A 21,070-nucleotide genomic window follows, 5' to 3' on the forward strand; every position below is an offset into this window, starting at 1 on the left:
GAGCTTACTCAGCAGCAGGAGGTGTATGCAGGCCAGCAGTGGTTCTTGCAGCTGTGGGTAAGGCTATTGCCAGTTGGTCAGCAAGCACAGAAAAACTTGTATCCAAGGCGCTGATCAGGACCAAATAGTTAGGGCCCTGCAAGAACTAAGCCTTGCAGGGGATTTTGTGGCAGAGGCATCTGTGGATGCTATTAAGTCTGCATCCAGGGCTATATTGTCCTCGGTAATGGCCCGACGGGCTCTCTGGCTCAAACCCTGGGCGGCAGATCCTGCTTCCAAGTCCAATTGGTGCCGCATCCCGTATGATGGTGAGAACCTTTTCCGCGCAAAATTGGACTCTGCTATTTCTAAGGTTACTGGCGGAAAATCAGGGCCTATCCCCTCGGATAGAAAGCCAAAGCTTCAGAGGCCTCCTCCCTTTAGGCGTAACCTCCCGGACAGGTACAGGGATGCCAAGTCCTACAGGCCTGGTAGGGAGTACAGAAGGAACTGGAAGGCCCATCAAACGTCCTTCCTGACGTCCCAGAAGCCCAGGACCCCGGCATCTACTGACCAGAAGTCCTTTTGAAGGCGTGTCCGCCCAGCCAGCAGTGGTGGGGGTCAGACTCTCAAAGTTCACGCTGGTCTGGGGGGAAACAATAAGCGTTAACCACCGTTCGCATCGGGCACAGATGGTCATTCAGGTGACTTCCCCCAGGGAACCATTTTTGCCCAACAAACCTCCCGTCATCCCGGCAAAGAGGTTAGCCTTGACCCGATACGTTCAGGATCTGCTCCAAAAGGAAGCAATTACCGAGGTGCCCCTATCCCAAAGAGGTCGGGGGTTCTATTCCCCTCTATTTCTAGTAAAAAAGAAATCAGGGGACCTACGTCCGGTCCTGGATCTAAACGTAAACCGCTCTATCCAGGTAGAAGCATTCAAAATGGAGAGCCTACAGTCTATCCTCCAGGCCATAAATCTGGGGGACTGGATGCTCTCCATAGATCTACAGGGCGCCTACCTCCATATCCCTATCCATTCAGAACTCCAAAAGTTCCTCAGTTTTTCGCTAAACCACAGACACTTTCAGTTCTGAAGTAGTCAGTTTGGAAATTCTGTGGCTCCCAGGACCTTTACAAAGGTTCTTCTTCCCGTTATCGCGCATCTGATGGAGAGGGGGCTGCGAGTCCACCATTATCTGGACAATATTCTTCTCCTCTCAGACAGCCGGGAGTCGCTGTTACAGCATTGAAAGATCCTCGTCTCCACTCTGCAGAATCTGGGATGGCTCATAAACTGTGGGAAGAGCCAGACTCGGCCCACCCAGAGAATGATCTTCTTAGGAGCCCAGTTGAATACAGTGCAGCTGCCTCCGGAGAAGTCTTCCCTGTTGGTCCGGAAGGTGAAGAAGGCCATTCTAGCAAGATCCCTTTTGGCCAGAGTATGCCTCAGCCTTCTAGGCTCCCTATCAGCGACAATTCCTATGGTCCGTTGGGCTAATTGGCACATCAGACCTCTGCAGAACTCCTTCCCACATCAGTGGGATGGTTCATCCATGACCCAGACGATCCGGATCTCGGAGACAGTCAGGCGCTCATTGCGTTGTGGTCCCCACAACTTAAACAATTGCAAACACATAGTCATCCCTCCTCAGGAGGTAGTGACAACGGCCGCCAGTCTAGAAGGTTTGGGAGCCCACTACCAGTCCCATGTAGCGCAGGGCCGTTGACCTTTCGAAGTACGGGACTCGGTATCGAATGTGCTGGAGATGAGGGAAGCCCTCCAGGCTCTCCTGGCCTTCAGCTCCCTTTTAAGGGGGAAGCAGGTCCTCTTAACGATGGACAACAAGGTTGCTGTCGCCTACATAAACAGACAGGGGGGGACCAGGAGTCCCTCCATGATGCGGGAAGTTCTCCCTGTGATTGAATGGGCACAGTTGAACCTGAGGGTGACTTACATCCCGGGGGTCGAGAACATCTTTGCCGACACACTCAACAGGGAGTTTGCCTTCAACGAGTGGTCCCTGAGCCCTCAGCCTTCTCCCTCATCTGCCAGACCTGGGGTCAACCAGACATAGACCTTGCTACGACTCTGGCAAACTCCAAATGCCGAAGGTTCCTGTCGAGGTTTCCCTTTCACTTAGCGGAGGGGACAGATTGCCTCCAGCATCCCTGGAACTTCCATCTCGGGTATATCTGCCCTCTGACTCAGAGATCAACAGCATTGATGATAGCGGTGATTCCTTTTGGCCCAGGAGGCCATGGTTCACCACCCTCCTACAACTGAGCACGGCAGACCCTCTTGCTCTTCCCTGTCAGCCGACTTGCTCTCCCAGGGCCAGCTACTACACCCAGATTCGGAGAAGCTGCACTTGATGGCTTGGGGGCTGAGAGGGCTAGGTATCTATGTCAGGGCTGCTCCCAGAAGGTAGCTGATACCCTGCTCCAGGCCAGAAAACCTACCACCAACTGCACCTACCGCAGGGTCTGGGAGAAGTTTGTTGCCTTCTCTCAGGGCCTTGGCCGGGATCTGTCCTCCCTTTCGGCTCCTCTGATCCTAGAGTTTCTGCAATCAGGCTTAGACAATGGTCTTAGCTCTAGTACTCTGAAAGTTCAGGTGTCAGCTCTATCCGCCCTGACAGGGGTTAAATGGGCTCACGATCCCCTTGTTATGCAATTTCATAAGGCCTATCTTAAACTAAGACCATCTAGGAAGCCTTCCTTTCCAACATGGGACCCATCAGTCATCTTAGAGGTACTATCCAAAGAACCCTGTTTCCCGCTGGAAAACATCTCCCTCTGGCACCTGACACTAAAAGTCACCTTTCCTGGTCGCAATCACATCAGCGAAGAGAGTTTCAGAGATGCAAGCATTACTGATTAAGGAGCCGTATCTGATCATTCATCCAGACAGGGTAGTTCTAAGACCCTTGGATCATTTTATCCCAAAGGTGGCATCCTCTTTTCACTTCAACCAGGAAATCAACTTGCCAGCTCTTAACACAGACCAGGGTGACCCTCATCCTCTGGATGTAAGGGGCAACATCATAAAATATCTTTCCCTGTCCAAATCCTTCAAAAGATCGGAGAACCTCTTCATCATTCCCTATGGCCTTAGGAGAGGTCAAGCAACATCGGCCCGAACCACTGCCTCCTGGTTAGTGAAGGCCTACTTGCTGAGTGAGTCGCAAATTCCTGAAGACCTGAGGGCTCATTCCACCAGAGCAGTGACCACCTCCTGGGCAGCATATTGTAGGGTCTCAGCGGAAACCATCTGCAGAGCAGCCACTTGGTCCTCCAGGAACACCTTTATCTCTCACTACAAGGTGGACTCAGCTCAGCTATCAACAGTAGAATTGGGAAAGTCCATTATTCAAGCCAACTCTTCTATTCCTTGCTAATAAACATTTACCTTTGCATCTCCCACCCAGTCTGCGAGTTAATCCCCAGAGTGTATGCTGCCATGATGCGACAGGAAAATGGAAAATTGTATACTTACCTTTCCGTAATTTTCCTTTCCTGTCGCATCTTCATGGCAGCATACAATATCCCACCCACAAAGGTGATTCATATATACAGAGAATACCGGGGCGGGGGCGTATCTTCATCTTATAGCTATGTGGTCCTATCAGGTTGTGGGGGCGGAGTCACAACCCAGAGTGTATGCTGCCATGAAGATGCGACAGGAAAGGAAAATTACGGAAAGGTAAGTATACAATTTTCCATTTTTTTGCTAAACAAATAAAAAAATACCGAAAATTTCTCCTTCACTGATGGGCACTGATGGGGGCTACACTGATGGGCACTGATAAGGCGGCACTGATGGGCACCAATGATGTGGCACCAATGAAGTGGCACTGATGAGGTGGCATTGATGGACACTGATATGTGGCACTGATAGGCGGCACTGATGGGCACTGATAGGCGACACTGATGGGTGGAACTGATGGGCAACACAGATGGGCACTGATAGGTGGCACAAATTGGCACTGATAGCTGGCGCGGATTGGCATGGATGGGCGGCACAGATGGGCATGGATAGGCGGCACAGATGGGCATGGATAGGCGGCATGGATAGGCATTGATAGGTGGCACGGATGGGCATTGATAGGTGGCACGGATGGGCACTGATAGGCGGCACAGGTGGGCACTGATAGGAGGCACAGGTGGTCACTGATAGGCGGCATTGTATTATGTTATACTGTACTAATGGATGCCAATCAGTGCCAAACAATAATGCATGCCAATCAGTGATGCCCATTGTGGGCACTGATTGGCATCCATTATGGGCACTGATTGGCATCCATTGTGGGCACTGACTGGCATCCCTGGTGGTCTAGGGAGGATTACCTTGTGCTGAGCATCCCTGGTGGTCTGGTGGCGTCCCTGGCGGTCCAGTGTGGGCATCCTCAGGGGGGCTGTGCTGATAATCGATCAGCACAGACACCCCCCTGTCAGAGGAGCAGCCGATCGACTCTCCTCTTCTCGCGTCTGACAGATCACCGGCTTTTCCTATTTACACTGTGATCAGCCGTGATTGGACACGACTGATCACGTGGTAAAGAGTCTCCGTCATAGACACTTTACCGAGATCGTAGTTGCCGGGTGTCAGACTGACACCCCGCAACAACGATCGCCGCGATGCGCGCCCCCTGTGGCTCAAAATCCTGATCACGTCATATGATGTCCGGTCAGGATTTTGATACCACTTTGCAGCCGTCAATTGCCTATAGGGCGGGCGGCAAGTGGTTAAAAGAAAAAATTCAGCTGGCCCACTCCTTTAAGTTAGCATTAGTGAAATAAATTAACTTTTGTATGATATTCTAATTTTTCGAGTATTACTTGTATGTGTAGATGGCAAGACTGTACATGAGAACCGAATACAGAGGGGAGAAAATGAGAGGGGAGATGAGAGCAGAGTATAGAGAAGAGGATAGAACAGTAAAGGGGAGAAAGTAGAGAGGAGAACAGAATATAGTGTAGAGGAGAAGAGGGGAAAACAGAGCAGGGTGCAAGAGAAAACAAAAGGGAGAAAGCAGGACAGAAGAAAGCAAAGTATAAGGCAGAGAAGAAGAAAGCAGTGTATAGCTAGAGAGGAGAGCAGAGTGTAGGTAGAGACAAGGAGTGAGGAGAGCAGAATATAGATGAAGATGGCAAGAGGGGTGATAAGTGTAGGTGATGAGAAGGGGGCAGAGAGTAGATGGATATAAGAGGAGAACAGCGTATAAGTGGAGTGAAGAGTAAAGTGTAGGTGGAGAGGAGGAGAGCAGAATGTAGGTAGAGGGAAGAACAGAGTATAGGCTGAGAGGAGAGCAATAGAAAAGAGATCGTAGGTAAAGAGCAGAGTGTATAGTTGGGTGGAGAAGACATTAAAGGGAGCAGGCTATAGTTAGAGATAACAATGAGTATAGGTGGAAAGAAAGAAAAGAAGAGCACTCAGCACAGGTGAAGGCGGGAGCGTAAAGCAGAATGTATGTAAGTCAGGGGGGTAGGTGGGTGTCGTGTGATAGGGTGGTCATCACGTCCCCCATGTTTCCCTCCTCGTATGCCAGACACTTTGTACAAGATCACTGTTTTAGGCCCCTTTCACACATGCGGACAGTATGTCCGTATTTCATCCATCCGTTTGCAGATGAAATACAGACATACATGCATCCCTATGGGATAGCGGGTGTCTGGGGATGTCTACTGTCCGCCTCCGCTACTGTCTGATTCTGCAGACGGAGGAAAATCCTATTTTTCTATCCGTCTGCAGAGCGGATCTGATGAACACGGACAGACGGTCCGTGTTCATCCGATCCCCCATAGAGGAGAGCGGAGATCTGACAGGGCGGTCCCTGCACAGTGTGTGGAGATCGCCCTGTCCGCCGCCGGCTCAGCGGGGACAACGGAGTGATCCCCGCTGAGCGAGCGGATCACCACGGGGCGGATCAAAGGGGCCTTACACTTTACTTCCTCTTTAATTCATCGTTTCAAGTAAAGTTAAGCCTCTGAAAAAAAAAAATGCACCCTGCAAGACAAAGGCATAATGAGCTAGAATGCATGGCATACTTGCACATTATGAATTTATGAATTACTTACCTGAGATCCAAGCCCCCGTATTGGCCCTCGTTCACCTCCTCTGAAGCCGCCATCTATCCCGGAGTGACTTTCGGGTATCGCAGCTCCAGCGCTGTGACTGACCGGAGCCGCGAAGATGTCACGCCCGCACATGTGCGCTGGTGACACCACTAACGGCATGATCGCCGTTAGAAACGACACGCTCAGGGCGCCTGCGCCTGATGTCTACGGCGCATGCGCCGTAGACATTGGTGCCGGTATTTCTGCAAATCTCTCCTAAAGCTTTTAGGTTTGGGAGATATTTCTTGCACCTGCAGGTAATCTAGGCTTACCTGTAGGTTAAAGTAGGTTGTAATGGGTTTACAACCACTTTAAATCTATTAGACTCTCATGGTCACTTGTACATTTAGGAGAGACACACAGAGCCCTTGCCCTCTCCACCTATCCAGCGTATAACCGCTACCTCACTCCCAGTAACTGTATGGGGTCCCACCTTGCACCCAATGTGGACTTCATGCGTGCACTTCCCTTAACTCTTCCATACCTGTGTACAGGCTGAGGACCTCTGCAGTGCAGATCTGCTCCCATTGCTATGGGAGACGGATCGCTGCAGAAGGTGTGCCAACAACATCTCCCTTGAAAGAGGCTATCTCACTTGTCACATGACAGGCCACTAGAGAAACCTTTGTTACCCTTGGTAACCTTTTGCTAGTACAGGCGGTCCCTGGGTTTGAAACATCCGACTTACAAATGGAGGGAGACAACAGCAAGTGAGAGGAAATTTACCCCTAGGAAGAGAAATTCACTCCAGTTAAAGTTATCATGGGGAAAAAGGTGTCTCCACTGGAGCTATATCACCAATCCTTGTTTCCAGAACAACCCAACATTTTCAAAATCTAATTGTCCTTGGGACAGAAAGTGAAGTGAAATCTTCTGAACAGGGGCACAGACAGCAAAACAAAAGTTACAGGGGTGGTAACCCTTCCCTATGCTATCCAAAAAACGTAAAAATATATTTTTTTTTGGCTTCAGCTACATTTAAAAAATTTACCTATTCCGACTTACAAACAAATTCAACTTAAAGAGGATTTCCACCCAAAAATTGAACTTCCGCTTTAAGTGCTGGTGACCCCCTGGCATGCCACATTTGGCATGTCATTTTTTTTGGGGGGGGGAGCGGGTACCCTGTTTTTACAGGCACCCAGCTCCCACTTCCTCCCCTGGCGCTGCAGCGCCGGAAGGAAGATCACCTCTCCCCCCACTCTCCCTGAAATCCTCTGGGACACGTCACAGGTCCCAGAAGATTGCCCAGTTATTCACAGTGTGCGCCCAGCTGTGTGCCCACAGTTAGAATGCCGGCGCCGCAGTGAGGAGGGGTAGAGGAGCGAGGCTTCGAGCACCCGCATCACTGGACCAGTGGGACTTCTTGTAGCTGCTGACTTTTAAATGCGTGGAACTCTGCTTTAAGAACAAACCTACAGACCCTATCTTGTTTGTAACCCGGGGACTGCCTGTACTTCACACTGCATTAACTCTTGTATTGATGCGTTCATACCCCACGGTATGAAAACCCAAACTGTAGGCTATATATGCTATTTGTGTCACACCCCCTTTGTAACTTCAGACCAGGCAAAGGCAAATTTGAGAAGCTAACAGTTCAATATAAAGTGCAATCTTTTCCTAACATCCCTAGTCCCTAACTTCAGGATTGTGGCTGCCCCAGCATACCTGCGTAGGATGAGAGTCCATGTTTGGTAGAGTCTATCAGAGAGTTCTTCAAGGAGAACTGCAAGCCTCAGCAGTCTCCTCTAGCAGTGGGAATTCCAATCTCGGCATTACACTGGCGATCCAAACTCTGGCCATGGCGACAGCTGGCACATCTTCCTAGCTCTGAGCTCCAGGCTCTTTTTACCCCAGGCTCTCTGGATGCAGACTGTGCGTTCCTTTTATATCACATGGAACCAGCAAAGTCCACAAAAAAATAAAACCCGGGAAAACACAGTTAACCATACCCTTCCCAACTGGGGCAGCATTAGCCGAAGGCCGCGTACACACGCGGGGACTGTTCGCTCAACTTTGTCCGTCAAACAGTTTCAGCAAACAGTCCGCTCAAAATTAGCATGGACGGACTTGCCCACACACGACGAACGAACAGTTTGCTGAAACCGTGCGCGATGACGTGAACGGCACGTACGACGGGACGGAAAATACGACGTCCTATACACTGCATTACAACTTTCGGCGTGTAAATCCTTTCTGAGCATGCGCGGAACTTAGTTTGACGAACAAGCCTACACACGAGGGGACTGTTTGCTGAAACCAAGTTTCAGCGGACAGTTTTTCGGAATTTCCGAAAAACTTTGTTCAGCAGACTGTTCGCTGAAACTGTCCGCTGAAAGCCCACACACGGGCGGACTGTCCGCCGAAACACTGTTCAGCGGACAAAGTTGGGCGAACAGTCCCCGCGTGTGTACGCGGCCTTATGCCCCGTACACACAAGCGGACTTTTCAACATCCAAAGTCCGAAGGACCGAGTCCGTCAGACTATCCGATCGTGTGTGGGCTGCAACGGACTTTTGATTCGCCAAAGTCTGACGGACTTTAGAAATGAAGCATGCTTCAAATTTTCCCGACGGAACTCCGCCGGACCCGGTCCCCTTCGAAAACTCCGCTCGTGTGTATGCTACTCCGACGGACTAAAACCGACGCTAGGGCAGCTATTGGCTACTGGCTATGAACTTCCTTATTCGAGTCCAGTCGTACGTCATCACGTTCGAATCCGTCGGAGTTTAGTGTGATTGTGTGTGGCCAAGTCCGTTCGGCCGAAAAGTCTGTCAGAACTCCGTCGGAATTCCAGCAGAACTCCGACGGAACTCCTTTGGAAGTCTGTCGGACTTAAGTCCGCTCGTGTGTACGGGGCATAAGTGTGAACAGAATGAGAGGAGAGCAGAGTTTACGTGGAAAGGAGAAGAGAGGAAAGCAGGATATAGTAAGAGAGGAGGGAAGGAGAGAGCAGAGAATAATAGAGAGGAGTACCTTGTAAAGGTGGAAAGAATAGAGCAGAGAGGGAGAAGAGGAGATGAGAGAGAGACAGGAAAACAAAAAGAAAACAGAGTGGAGGATGAGTGGAGGAGGAAAGAGGAGAGGATGGGAAGGGAGTAGAAGAGAGAAGAATTAGGAAAAAGAAGGGTGATGGAGAGGGATGGAAACTTGAGAGTAGAGTAAAAGAGGAAATGGTGGAAGAGCACAGAGTAATAGAAATATGGTTGAGGAGGAGGTGACTGGAGGAATGGATGGTGGTTCATCAACAATTTAATATTCAAGAGACTATGGGGTTGATTTACTAAAACTGGAGAGTGCAAAATCTGTTGCAGCTTTGCATAGAAACCAAGCAGCTTCCAGGTTTGTTTTGCAAAGTGTTTAACCCCCCCCCCCAAAAAAATCAGATCCTGATCCATTAAAGCAGATCAAACAGAACAGTGCTTATGCTGTGTAATCTGCCCCCCTCTAAACTTAAAAAAAAACAAAAAAAAAACTTCCTGTATCCCCTCTCTGTACTGACCACGGAAATCAATAATGCTGATCCCTGACCACTGTACTCAGAGTGTGTCCCTCCATCATATGCAGCTGTCCTCTCTGCTCTCCTCTCTCCTCCTCACCCCCTCCTCCTTGCCCGTCTGCTCCTTTTCTGTGTCTCTGTCTCCACTCCGTCCCCGCTATTATTAAAAATAAAAACCCTACAACGGTCACTGTCAGCCCTCTATTAGAGCCTGGCATGCCACACTATGTAAGTCATTTCTAAAAATGAGCATTGTAAATACCTATTTAGAGGGAGATCTCGGCCCCTCCCACAGAAGCCATGTAAAGGCTGTAAGGGCTGTAAAGCGGCCGTAAGTCATGTGACCGACCTGAAGATAGCTCTAAATAGGTATTTACAACACTTCTTTTTAGAAATTACTTACATAGTGTGGTATGCCAGCCTTTAATAGAGGGGCTGGAAGTGATTTACAAAGTTGACTTAACTGCTGGCCAACTGGCTCCTGTACTTATACATTGGCAAAATGGCACAGCTGGGCAAAGTCACATACATGTACATAACTTTGCATTTCCCGCCATGCACGCGCACGCATACTTGCTGTGAGCTCCATGCCCGCGGGACCCGCGGACTTGATGTCTGCTGGGTGCCCGCAATCGTGTCACGAAGCTAAAGAACGGGGAGATGCCAATGTAAACACAGCATCTCCCTGTTCTGCCTAGTGACAGGACACTGATCGTCAGCTCCCTGTCATCGGGAGCAGCGATCAGTGTCGTCTCACTGCTAGCCCATCCCCCCACAGTTAGAATCCCTCCCCAGGACACACTTAACCCCTCCCCCAACCCCTAGTGGTTAACCCCTTCACTGCCAGTGACATTTTTACAGTAATCAAAGCAATTTTATAGCATTGATCACTGTATTAATGCCAATGGTCCCAAAAATGTGTCAAAATTGTCCGATGTGTCTGCCATAATGTCGCAATCATGAGAAAAATCGCTGATCGCCGCCATTACTAGTAAAAAATAAATATTAATAAAAATGCCATAAAACTATCCCCTATTTTCTAGATGCTATATTGTTTGCATGAATCAAACAAACGCTTATTGCAATTTTTTTTTTTACCAAAAATTTGTCGAAGAATACATATCGGCCTAACTGAGGATAGAAAAACAATTTTAATATTTTTTTGGGTATATTTATTATAGCAAACAGTAAAAAATAATGTGTTTTTTTTTTCAAATTTGTTGCTCTTTTTTTGTTTATAGCTCAAAAAATAAAAACCACAGAGGTTATCAAATACCACCAAAAGAAAGCTCTATTTGTGGAAAAAAAGGACAACAATTTTGCTTGGGAGCCACATCGCACGACCACGCAATTGTCAGTTAAAGCGACGCAGTGCTGAATCGCAAAAAGTGTTCTGGTCTTTGGCCAGCCAAATGGTCCGGGGCTTAAAGTGGATGTAAACCCAGTCTCATCCTTTCTAAACTACTGCAAAATTGGTTATCTAGAAGGATATACATGCCTCCTGCATGTATACTTATCTGTTAAATGTCTCCCCTCTGTCTGCTATGAGACCTGAAAAACTGCAGATTTTGTGGGTGGGTCTGTTTTCCAGGGCTCAGTGGGTGGAGTCATGATGTCAGTAGACTCCCCGCCCACCTCTACACTCCCCTTATCAACATGCATTTTCTCCTGTGTATTTCTTACACTGAACTTCTGCTATGAACACTAACATCCAGTCAAAACCCAGAAAAGTCCCCACATGACTTCAGCATGCCAAATCATGCTGAGGTGTGGAACAGCCAATCCTTGCAGAGCTGCTGAAGAAAGGAGTGGGGGTGGGAATTAAAAAATAATCCATGTCTTAGGCTAGTGCACGAGATATGTAAATCACCTGTCACTCACAGCAAGGGGGAAGAACGGACAAAGTTTTCACAGTTTGCCCGTTTTATTTCACTGAAAAAAGATATGAGGATTACTCAGAGCTGGATTAACTTGTGGCAAGACTGGGCACAGCTGATCTGAAATCCCATACTCTATATTGTGGCAGACAAAAAAAATAAAATAAAAATTGGGGTTTACATCCACTTTAAGTGGTTAACAAACCCTTTAACTGAACAAGCTGAAGTTAGAAGTTGATTGGCTACCATGCACAGCTTTTGCACTCTCTAGTTTTAGTAAATCAACCCTTGTATACCATATATAAATGTATTAGTTAACCCCCCTGGCAGTATTCCCGAGTCTGGCTCGGGATGGAATTTTAGTACCATAAGCGGTAACCCCGAGCCAGCCTCGGGATCACATTGCAGGATACAGGGAGAGTTACTTACCTTGTCCCCTGGATCCTGCGATGTCCTACCCCGCTGTGTGTGTGAGCCGTCCTCCTCTCGATTCACACAGTGCCCAAGTGCCGCTGAGCTCCGTTCCCTGCGAAGTTACGTCGCACGGGAGCGGAGATCGGCGCCAAATTCAAAAAAGTAAAAACACACAATACAAAAAAATGACACACCCCTTTGTCCCTAGTGGTCTGTCCAGTGCCCTGCATGTGGTTTTATATTATAAATACCGTTTTTTCTGCCTGGAATTTGGAGATTGTCCATAGCAACCAAAAAGTGTCCCTTTATGTCAAAAGTGGTTATAGACCAACTAGAAAACACAGATAATAAATTATAATCACTTGTAGAATTGAGCGATAGCGAATTCTGGGGAAATTCGTCATCAAACACTAAATCTAATGACAGCGACAATTATGCAAATGAGCACATTTCTGTGTTTTTGATTTGATTACATTATTTTTTATTATTATATTATTATTTGTTATAATTATTTATAGTTATTTATTATATTATAATTTATGATTTTGTGTTTCAAACTACTATCATACCCAGGATGAGTAATACCTAAGAATTGCAGGACTACAATATAAAACGCCAAATTTCCATGCAAAATAATGGTACCGCTTTCAGCACCTAAAATCAGAAATAATCGTACCGCCAGGGAGGTTAACCTCATTCAGAGTTGGCGCTATTGATATCGATCAATTAATGTACAAGGAAGCTCTTTAGTGAAGAGGGAACAAATAAGTTCAGGCCGACAAGGACAAATATTTGCCCGCGCCACTCACTCTGCAATGTATTAAACAAGACTTCTCTATCACTGTCAGTGACAGCAAAGCCCCCATAGATTTCCCATTTGTATTAATCTTGTTCTGGGATCAGGACTCTTCCACTGGGCTCACAAAGCTTTTGTCAGAGACCCAGAGACTTAAAACAGCTGTTCTTGTACCAGAGAGACCCCAGAGGTCAACACAAACATTTCAGGGATCCATTTAAACCTTCCTTTGAAAAACAGACTGGAAACAGATTGACATCTACTGAAAGACATGGACTGATTCTGCGAAGACACACAACTGCTGGCATTTTAAATATTCTTCTTTTGTAATGTGCTCTGCCATAGGTTGTGCTGTACAAATAAAGAGCAATATATATGGAGGAGCAAAATGTTCAAATTCCTTTTTTGCTTTTGGCTCACTATTGTTAGGACAGTCACGGACGACTCCCAATCAGTCACAATCCATCCCGGTTTGCTTCCCATTATAATCTACAAATGACAAATGTGCCGGTGCGGATCCAGGGCATCGTTCTAAGTTAAGTATTTCATAATGAGCTAGTAAGCGATGCATACTAGCTCATTATACCTTTTGTCTTGCAGGTGTTTTTTTTTCGTTTGTTTTGGGGTTTTTTAGAATATTTTTTTGGAGGTTTACAACCTCTTTTAAGCCCTTGTACACACGGTCGGACATTCCGACAACAAAATCCTTTGGATTTTTTCTGATGGATTTTGTCCGAAACTGGTGTTGCATACACACGGTTGGACAAAGTTGTTGGAAAATCCGATCGTTCGTTATTTAGTTACGATGGGACTACGTTCAGGCTAGTAGCCAATAGCTTTGATCTAGGAATTTGATCTGAGCATGCGTGGCACTTTGTCCGTTTGGAATTCTCTACAAACAATCGGACAAAGTCCGATTGGATCATGTTGTTGGAAAATGTTATATCCAGCTCTCAAATTTTGTTGGTCGGACATTCCGACGGAAAAAGTCAGATGAAGCCCACACACGGTCGGATTATCTGACAACATTGTCCGATCTGACATTTTCAGTTGGAATGTCTGACCGTGTGTACAAGGGTTTAGGCTATGTGGAAATATTTGGTGTAACCATCTAGGACCATGCCTCATTTGCAGTCCTATTGCCGATAGCAAATCACGATAGACAGGATGGTTAGAGAGATCGGAGAAACCTGTTATCAGTTTGAATAGCGTCCCTCCCATACTGGTTAGGAATGACGCTGTAAAAAACAGATGAGGCATTTTCTGCTCTCTCTAAGCCCCTGTACACACGGTCGGAGATTTCCACAACCAAATCCGTCGGATTTTGCCCGTCGGATTTTGTCCGTCGGATCTTGTCCGAAACTGTTGCATACACACGGTCGGACAAAGTTGGCGAAAAAAATCACATCTTTCAGAACGTGATGACGTAATTTCGTTACGATGGGACTACATTCAGGCTAGTAGCCAATAGCTTTGATGTAGGAATTTGATCTGAGCATGCGTGGCACTTTGTCCGATCAAAATTCTCTACACATGATCGGAGTATGTCCGATCGGCCCAGTTGGTCGGGAAATATTTCCAACATGTTGGAAAATTGGGTCCGACGGATTTTCCGACGGGAATCAGTCTGATGCATACCACACACAGTCGGATTATCTGACGACACGGTCCGATAGGACACATTCCGATGGATTCTCTGACCGTGTGTACAAGGGCTAAGACATTGGCAATCACAGAATTGCAATTGTGGCACGGTTCTAATGATACACATGTGCGTTAATCTAACCTAAACCCACCCCTCACTCCCTTTTAGCTCACTCTGGTGGCTTATTTACTTTGAATCTTTTTGAGCTGGGGAATTTTTTAAGCATTAGGCTCCATGCACACTGAAGCTCAAAAAAAGCTTTTTCCTGATGCCAGATTGCTGGCAGAAAACGCTGGTTGAAAAACGTGCTTTTAAAAGGGTTTTGTACTAGCGTTTATGAGCGTTTTTAATAAAAATGCACAGAGGACACTCCAAAAATCCCACAATGCATTCCAAACTCCCAAAATGCATTGAAAAAATAGAATCCCGAATGCTAATTAACGCGAGTTTATGATTTATCGGCGTTTGCCATTTTTGGCTTTTTTTGGCGGTGAAAAACAGCACTTTGAACGCAAATTTCTGGCGTTCAGAAAAAAGTGCATAAACTCCACTGCTCATTAAAGCTAAAAAATGTCCATGTGTGCATGGACACATAGGCTAACATAGAGTGGAGTTTATGGGCTTTTAAAAAAAAAACACCCAAACTCCAATAAACTGCAGTTTATCAGCTCCAGTGTGCATGGAGCACTTTAAAACGCCAGAAATTTGCGTTCAAAGTGCAGTTTTTCACTGCCAAAAAACGACAAACGCAGATAAACGCTTATAAACGCTCATAAACACGCGTTAATTAGTGTTCGGTATTCTATTTTTTCAATGCATTGTGGGAGTTTAGAATGCACTGTGGGATTTTTGGAGTGTCCTCTGTGTATTTTTATTGAAAATGCCCATAAACGCTAACGCTAATAAAAGCTCATAAACTCTAGTACAAAATGCTGTTGAAAGCAAGATTTTCAACCAGCGTTTTCTGCCAGCAATCTGGCGTCCAGAAAAAGCTTTTTTGAGCTTCATTGTGCATGGAGCCTTAGTTGGGAGCTCATTTTCATATCATTGTATGTTTTCTATTTTTTATTTTTTTTTGCTTATTTATTCAACAAAGACAGTTGGCCAGCTAGCATTTTCCACTGGAGGTCACCAATAAAAGCCTACATATACACTATATTACCAAAAGTATTGGGACGCCTGCCTTTACAAGCACATGAGCTTTAGCCCACATTCATATCGGGTTGATTTGGCATGTAATTTATCAGTCAGCAATTCCAAAAAAGTTGTTCCTGTACTACTGCATTGCCGGATTAAAAATGTGACCCTGGGCTAAATGGCATCTCAGTCTAAGACCACATACACACTATTAGATTTTCTGCAGGTTTTTGTCTTCAGATTTACCAAAACCATATAATATGAGGTCAAACCTTAGGAGTTTCAATTTGTATGCAATCAGGCAGGCCCTTGTACTACATGGTTTTGGTAAATTTGAAGACAAAAATCTGCAGAAAATCTAATAGTGTTTATGGGGTCTTCGTCCGTAGGGTTCAATATTGAATTGGCCCACCATTTGCAGCTTTAACAGCTTATACTCTTCTGGGAAGGCTGTCCACAAGGTTTAGGAGTGTGTCTATGGGAATGTTTGACCATTCTTCCAGAAGCACATTTGTGAGGCCAGGCACTGATGTTGGACGAGCAGGCCTGGCTCATAGTCTTCTCCAGAATTCATCCCAGTGGAGTTCTATCGGATGGAGGTCAGGAATCTGTGCAGGCTAGTCAAGTTCCTCCACCCCAAACTCGCTCATCCGTGTCTTTATAGACCTTGCTTTGTGCACTGGTCCAAATCATTTGGTGGAGGGGGGATTATGGTGTGGGGTTGTTTTTCAGGAGTTGGGCTTGGCCCCTTAATTTCAGTGTAGGGAACTCTTAAGGCATTGTCATGCTAAGACATTTTGGACAATTTCATGCTCCCAACTTTGGGGGAACAGTTTATTTATTTATTTATTTATTTATTTTATTCTTTTTATTGAATTTTGTAGTAGCAAACAAAAAAAAAACAGAGAACAATTAAATGGCAGCCTGACACCAGGCCTCACACTACACACATAACACGAAGACCTCGGCACTGGGCCCTGAGTATAACCGTATAACAGTATATATCCAAGGCTTGAAGTGGGAACAGTTTGGGGATGGCCCCTTCCTGTTCCAACATGACTGCACACCAGTGCACAAAGCAAGGTCCATAAAGACATGGATGAGAGAGTTTGGGGTGGAGGAACTTGACTGGCCTGAGTCCTGACCTCAACCCAATAGAACACCTTTGGGATGAATTAGAGAGGAGACTGCAAGCCAGGCTTTCTCTTCCTCTTCAGTGCCTGACCTCACAAATGTGCTTCTGGAAGAATGGTTAAACCTTCCCATAGACACACTCCTAAATCTCGTGGACAGCCTTTCCAGAACAGTTGAAGCTGTTATAGCTGCAAAGGGTGGGCCAACTCAATATTGAACCCTACGGACTAAGACTGGGATGCCATTAAAATTCAAGCGCGTGTAAAGGCGGATGTCCTGATACTTTTGGTAATATAATGCTTTCAGTAAGTGGAACTCTAGGAAAATTTTTTTTTTAGGAGTAATATAAGTCATATAAATTGCCTCCAAAGATAAGCATCCTATGCTCAGGCGACTGCTGCTTAATGTACAAATCCTCTCTTCATTGCTGATGTTTCCTCCCCAAGCACTCTTGTTCTAACTCAGTAAATGAGACATCCCGAGAATGTTCAAGGAAGATTGCAAGTGGCTCATTTTCCACCTCATCCAGATTTTAGAAAAAGCTTTAAATTCCTTTTACTGAATGCAAGGCATTCTGTGATTGGAAAAGCAGAGATCCCAAGGTTCACCTGCCCCTCCTCTTAACACGTCCAATCACAGAATTCCTTACATTCTTCAAAAGAATACAAGGTTTTTTTTTTTCTAAATGGACAAGGTGGAGCGCAAGCATCCCCCAATTACCACTGTACAGTAGCTGTATGTCCCTGTTACAGAAACAAAACAAGAATGCCGTGGGGAGCAGTTGGCAGCAATAAAGTGAGGATTTTTACAATAAGCAGCAACCATCTGAGCATTGGATGCTGGTCTTTGGAAGTAACTTATATGACTTGTGTTGCTCATAAAAAGGGATTTTTTTTCTGGCGTTTTATGGCTTCAAAAAATAATAATTTTTTTGCAAAACTAAGGAAAGAACGCCCTATTTGGGCTACAATGGGATTTTCTATGCATCCCTATGTAGCGCTACCCCCGCGAGGGACGCTTAAAGATACCTGATCCCAATGGTTGCCCTGATCTTGCAATTCTCCAGACACCTCTGACACGCTGGGTTCAGACATTTCATCAATAGTAAATATAGTGCACAAATACCAAATTAATGCACAGTAAAGCAGATGAGTCTTTACTTAAAGCGGGATTCCACCCTAAAGTGGAACCTCCGCTGATCGGATCCCTCCCCCCCTCTGGTGTCACAATTGACACCTTTCAGGGGGGAGGGGGGTGGAGATACCTGTCAAAGACAGGTATTTACACCCACTTCCGGGCATAGACTCCCGTGGGAGTCTACGCCATTTCCTGCCCTGCCGCGCTATCTGCTGGGACACACACGGGTCCCAGTGACAGCGCGGAGAATTCCTATTGCGTTGCGCGACTCGCGCATGCGCAGTAGGGAACCGGGAAGTGAAGCCGATTCGCTTCACTTCCTGATTCCCTCACCTAGAATGGTGGCGGCAGCAGCCGAGAGCCGAGCGATCAATCGGCCTCGGCTGCCGGCATCGCTGGAACCCGGGACAGGTGAGTGTCCATTTATTAAAAGTCAGCAGCTGTAGTATTTATAGCTGCTGGCTTTTAATATTTTTTTTTTTGGTGGAATCCCTCTTTAATGTTTGATGTTAACAGTATCAGAAACATAAAGTGGTTTAAGTAAAGGCTATCATTAAACTCAACTTGACACAAATGTATAAGAATATTGTGGCTATAGTCTTTTGTAGAATAAAGAGCAGCAAGCAGGAACCTGATCAAGGCCTATGGCTGCAGGTCAGAAAAGGGAAGGAGAATGACCAGTTTTAGGTCAGCTTACTCCCTCTTGCTTTCTGATGCCACAACCCAGTACACACAAACACTCAACAATGTTCAATAAGTTGTGCACAAAGTTTATGACCGGGTCTCTAAGAAAGAGTTCCTTGGTAATAGGGGCTAGTCAAATACCCAACGTTTCTTTCTTTGTGGAGGGAAAGCAAAGGAGTCCTCTTGATGCAGGTGTCTTATATCTCAAGCTAGCTCAAATAAAGGGGCCCAATGTAACCTCTGGAGAATGATATCCAAACATTGCAATTGTGGTTCTATATGTCTCCTTATAGGGCTTTCATGAGAAGGACAAAGTAAAGGTCTGCATATAGTGTCTTTAGGTGCAAAGAGGGTTGGTTTTCACCAGTCTAGGTGGTACCAGGCTCAAGGGATGACATGAAGATCATGCAGTAGGCTTCTGCAGATGCTGTGCTCAAGGAATGGTGTTCGAGCGCACACTCCTTGGTGCCGTAGCTCAGTTGGATCTGTGATGAAAGTGATGATGATGGTGACCTCCTGACTGTCACCAGACCAACTGGACACTGATGGATCCATTCACACTCGCCCACTGGAGGCCCTCCCTTGAGGCCTTGACCGCACCCTGACCATTCGGGTCACTGCTTTCAGGTGAAGGCCCTGGTCCCAAGAGACTGACTCATCCCCAACACAGGCTAGATATCAACTCTCCCAGCATTCTGTCTCCTCCCTACAGCTTGCTGGAACTTGTAGTCTACAACGTCAGTCTCCAGTGGGAGTCTCGGGTCCCTGGACTATATGTTCCAAGATCATCCACTCTTCTGTGAGTCCTCACTCATTCTGCATTCCGGATGTGAGAAAACAGAGTCTGTGTTAGGTACTGGGGGAAACAGTCTCCCTGAGGCAGATGTTGCAAAGTGCCCCCTGAAACCACAGACATTATAGCTCATGGCTACACCTAAAAAGATATGATAAAGTTATGAAGTGGTTAACATGAGAATTAGGGTTTAAAAATCCCTTTTCTAAAAAATATTTGTTTCTCATCATTGTTTTAGCAGAATATTGTTTCCTCCAAAAAGACAGATCCACTGTAAACTGGAACTCCACCAAAACAGTAAAGAGAAGCGTGGATCGTTTAATTATTTATTTTTTGTTGTTGGGTTTTGGTAGTTTTTTTTTCCTGCTCCCTTCCTGTTCTGGTGACACAACATAAAATCTTCCAAAGATGTCACCTAAAAGTTGTCCCCATTGGATGATTTTCCCTGACCTCCCACTCCAGTAACAACTGTGAAATCCTGTATTTTCTGAAAGTCTATCTTCCCAATGGTAAAACCAACAGCAATGAAAACCTGATGGCCTTTTAAACATCTTTCAATCTCTACAAAACAAAACAAAAAGTTTGTGTTGAATTTAATTTGTGGTACAACGCTGGATCCATCAAGGCTGTATTTGGCCTTAAGGCTTATTTATATCTGACGGAGCCTCTATCAGTGGAAGGATTTCCCTGGAATGTTTGATGAAGAGATCAGATAAGTATTCCTCGTTCATGCCTTTCATTTTCAATGTTCCTCGTTATTAAAGGGAACTCTGTGAAGGGTGATAGAATGACTGTGAGTCACTTTGTATTTATTTTATTTTCCAGCTCTCATGACTCTCGATATTTAGACAGCCCATCTGTTCTTTGATGACTCAGTTGTCATAATTGGTCCCCCAGTATCAAGACCTTTCATCCCTGGCTGGAGGAGCAGCATGTGACACTAACCTCCATTACATCAACTGGAAAAACGGGGCCACGACCCACGGTAGAAGATGTCAGGCCTCTGCTGAGTACAGGAATAACCGAGTGCCTGCTTCATCCTTGGAATGGACCCTTAAGAGTGACCTCACTGCATGGACGCTTCCCATTCCAGAGAGAGGACACCCATCTACTGCTCCCAACTGTCAATATCATTCATTTATAGATTTGCAACTCCCAGCCTGTTTAAAAGGGTTTCAGTCTTATTAAATACATCTTTTCAAGGAAAAGTCGAGTGTATTTTTATTTGTTATTGTAATGTGTACTCTAATGTAACCTGTGCTTGCTGTGCTGGATATCCATTTAATTATTTCATAAATAGATTTGGCCACCTGACATGAATCAGACCCCCTGACCATCAACTGCTAAGAGGCGGAGGCTTATTTCCCAAGGCTAGGCCTACCAACCACCCTTTGTTGAGCTGCAAATACAGCCAGAAGGGACTGTTTACTTTCTGTGGCCACTATACTTTGCTTTAAGCTGCAGCAAGAATGATATCCTCTTTTGTGTTCGGCAAGCAGCCTATTCAAGTGAATGGGGCCAGGTGACAATCACCCTGCAATCGCGTACAATGCATGCTGTTGCAGAGAAGGCTTTTAGGGGTTAAAACAGGCAGCTAAAAGGTGACATAACTACTCCCAGCCTCCATTTTTTTTATGAGTTTTTCAGTGAATATAATTATTCAGTATACTATATCCCGTCCCCATCGTGTTTAGCAATAGGAAGGCATGGAGGAGGAGGGAGGGTAGTGTCATTTACCAATGTGTATATACCCAAATGTGTGGCTCTATAGTCATGTGGGCTGTATAGATAAGAAAAAGGGAGGAAATAAAGTGCTTAGAAGGGAACTGAAATTAAGAATGCTCAGTAGAGGACA

This window comes from Lithobates pipiens, unplaced genomic scaffold (assembly GCF_037356315.1).
Source record: "Lithobates pipiens isolate NorthernLeopardFrog02 unplaced genomic scaffold, aLitPip1_a1.2 Scaffold_13, whole genome shotgun sequence".
NCBI lineage: Eukaryota > Metazoa > Chordata > Amphibia > Anura > Ranidae > Lithobates > Lithobates pipiens.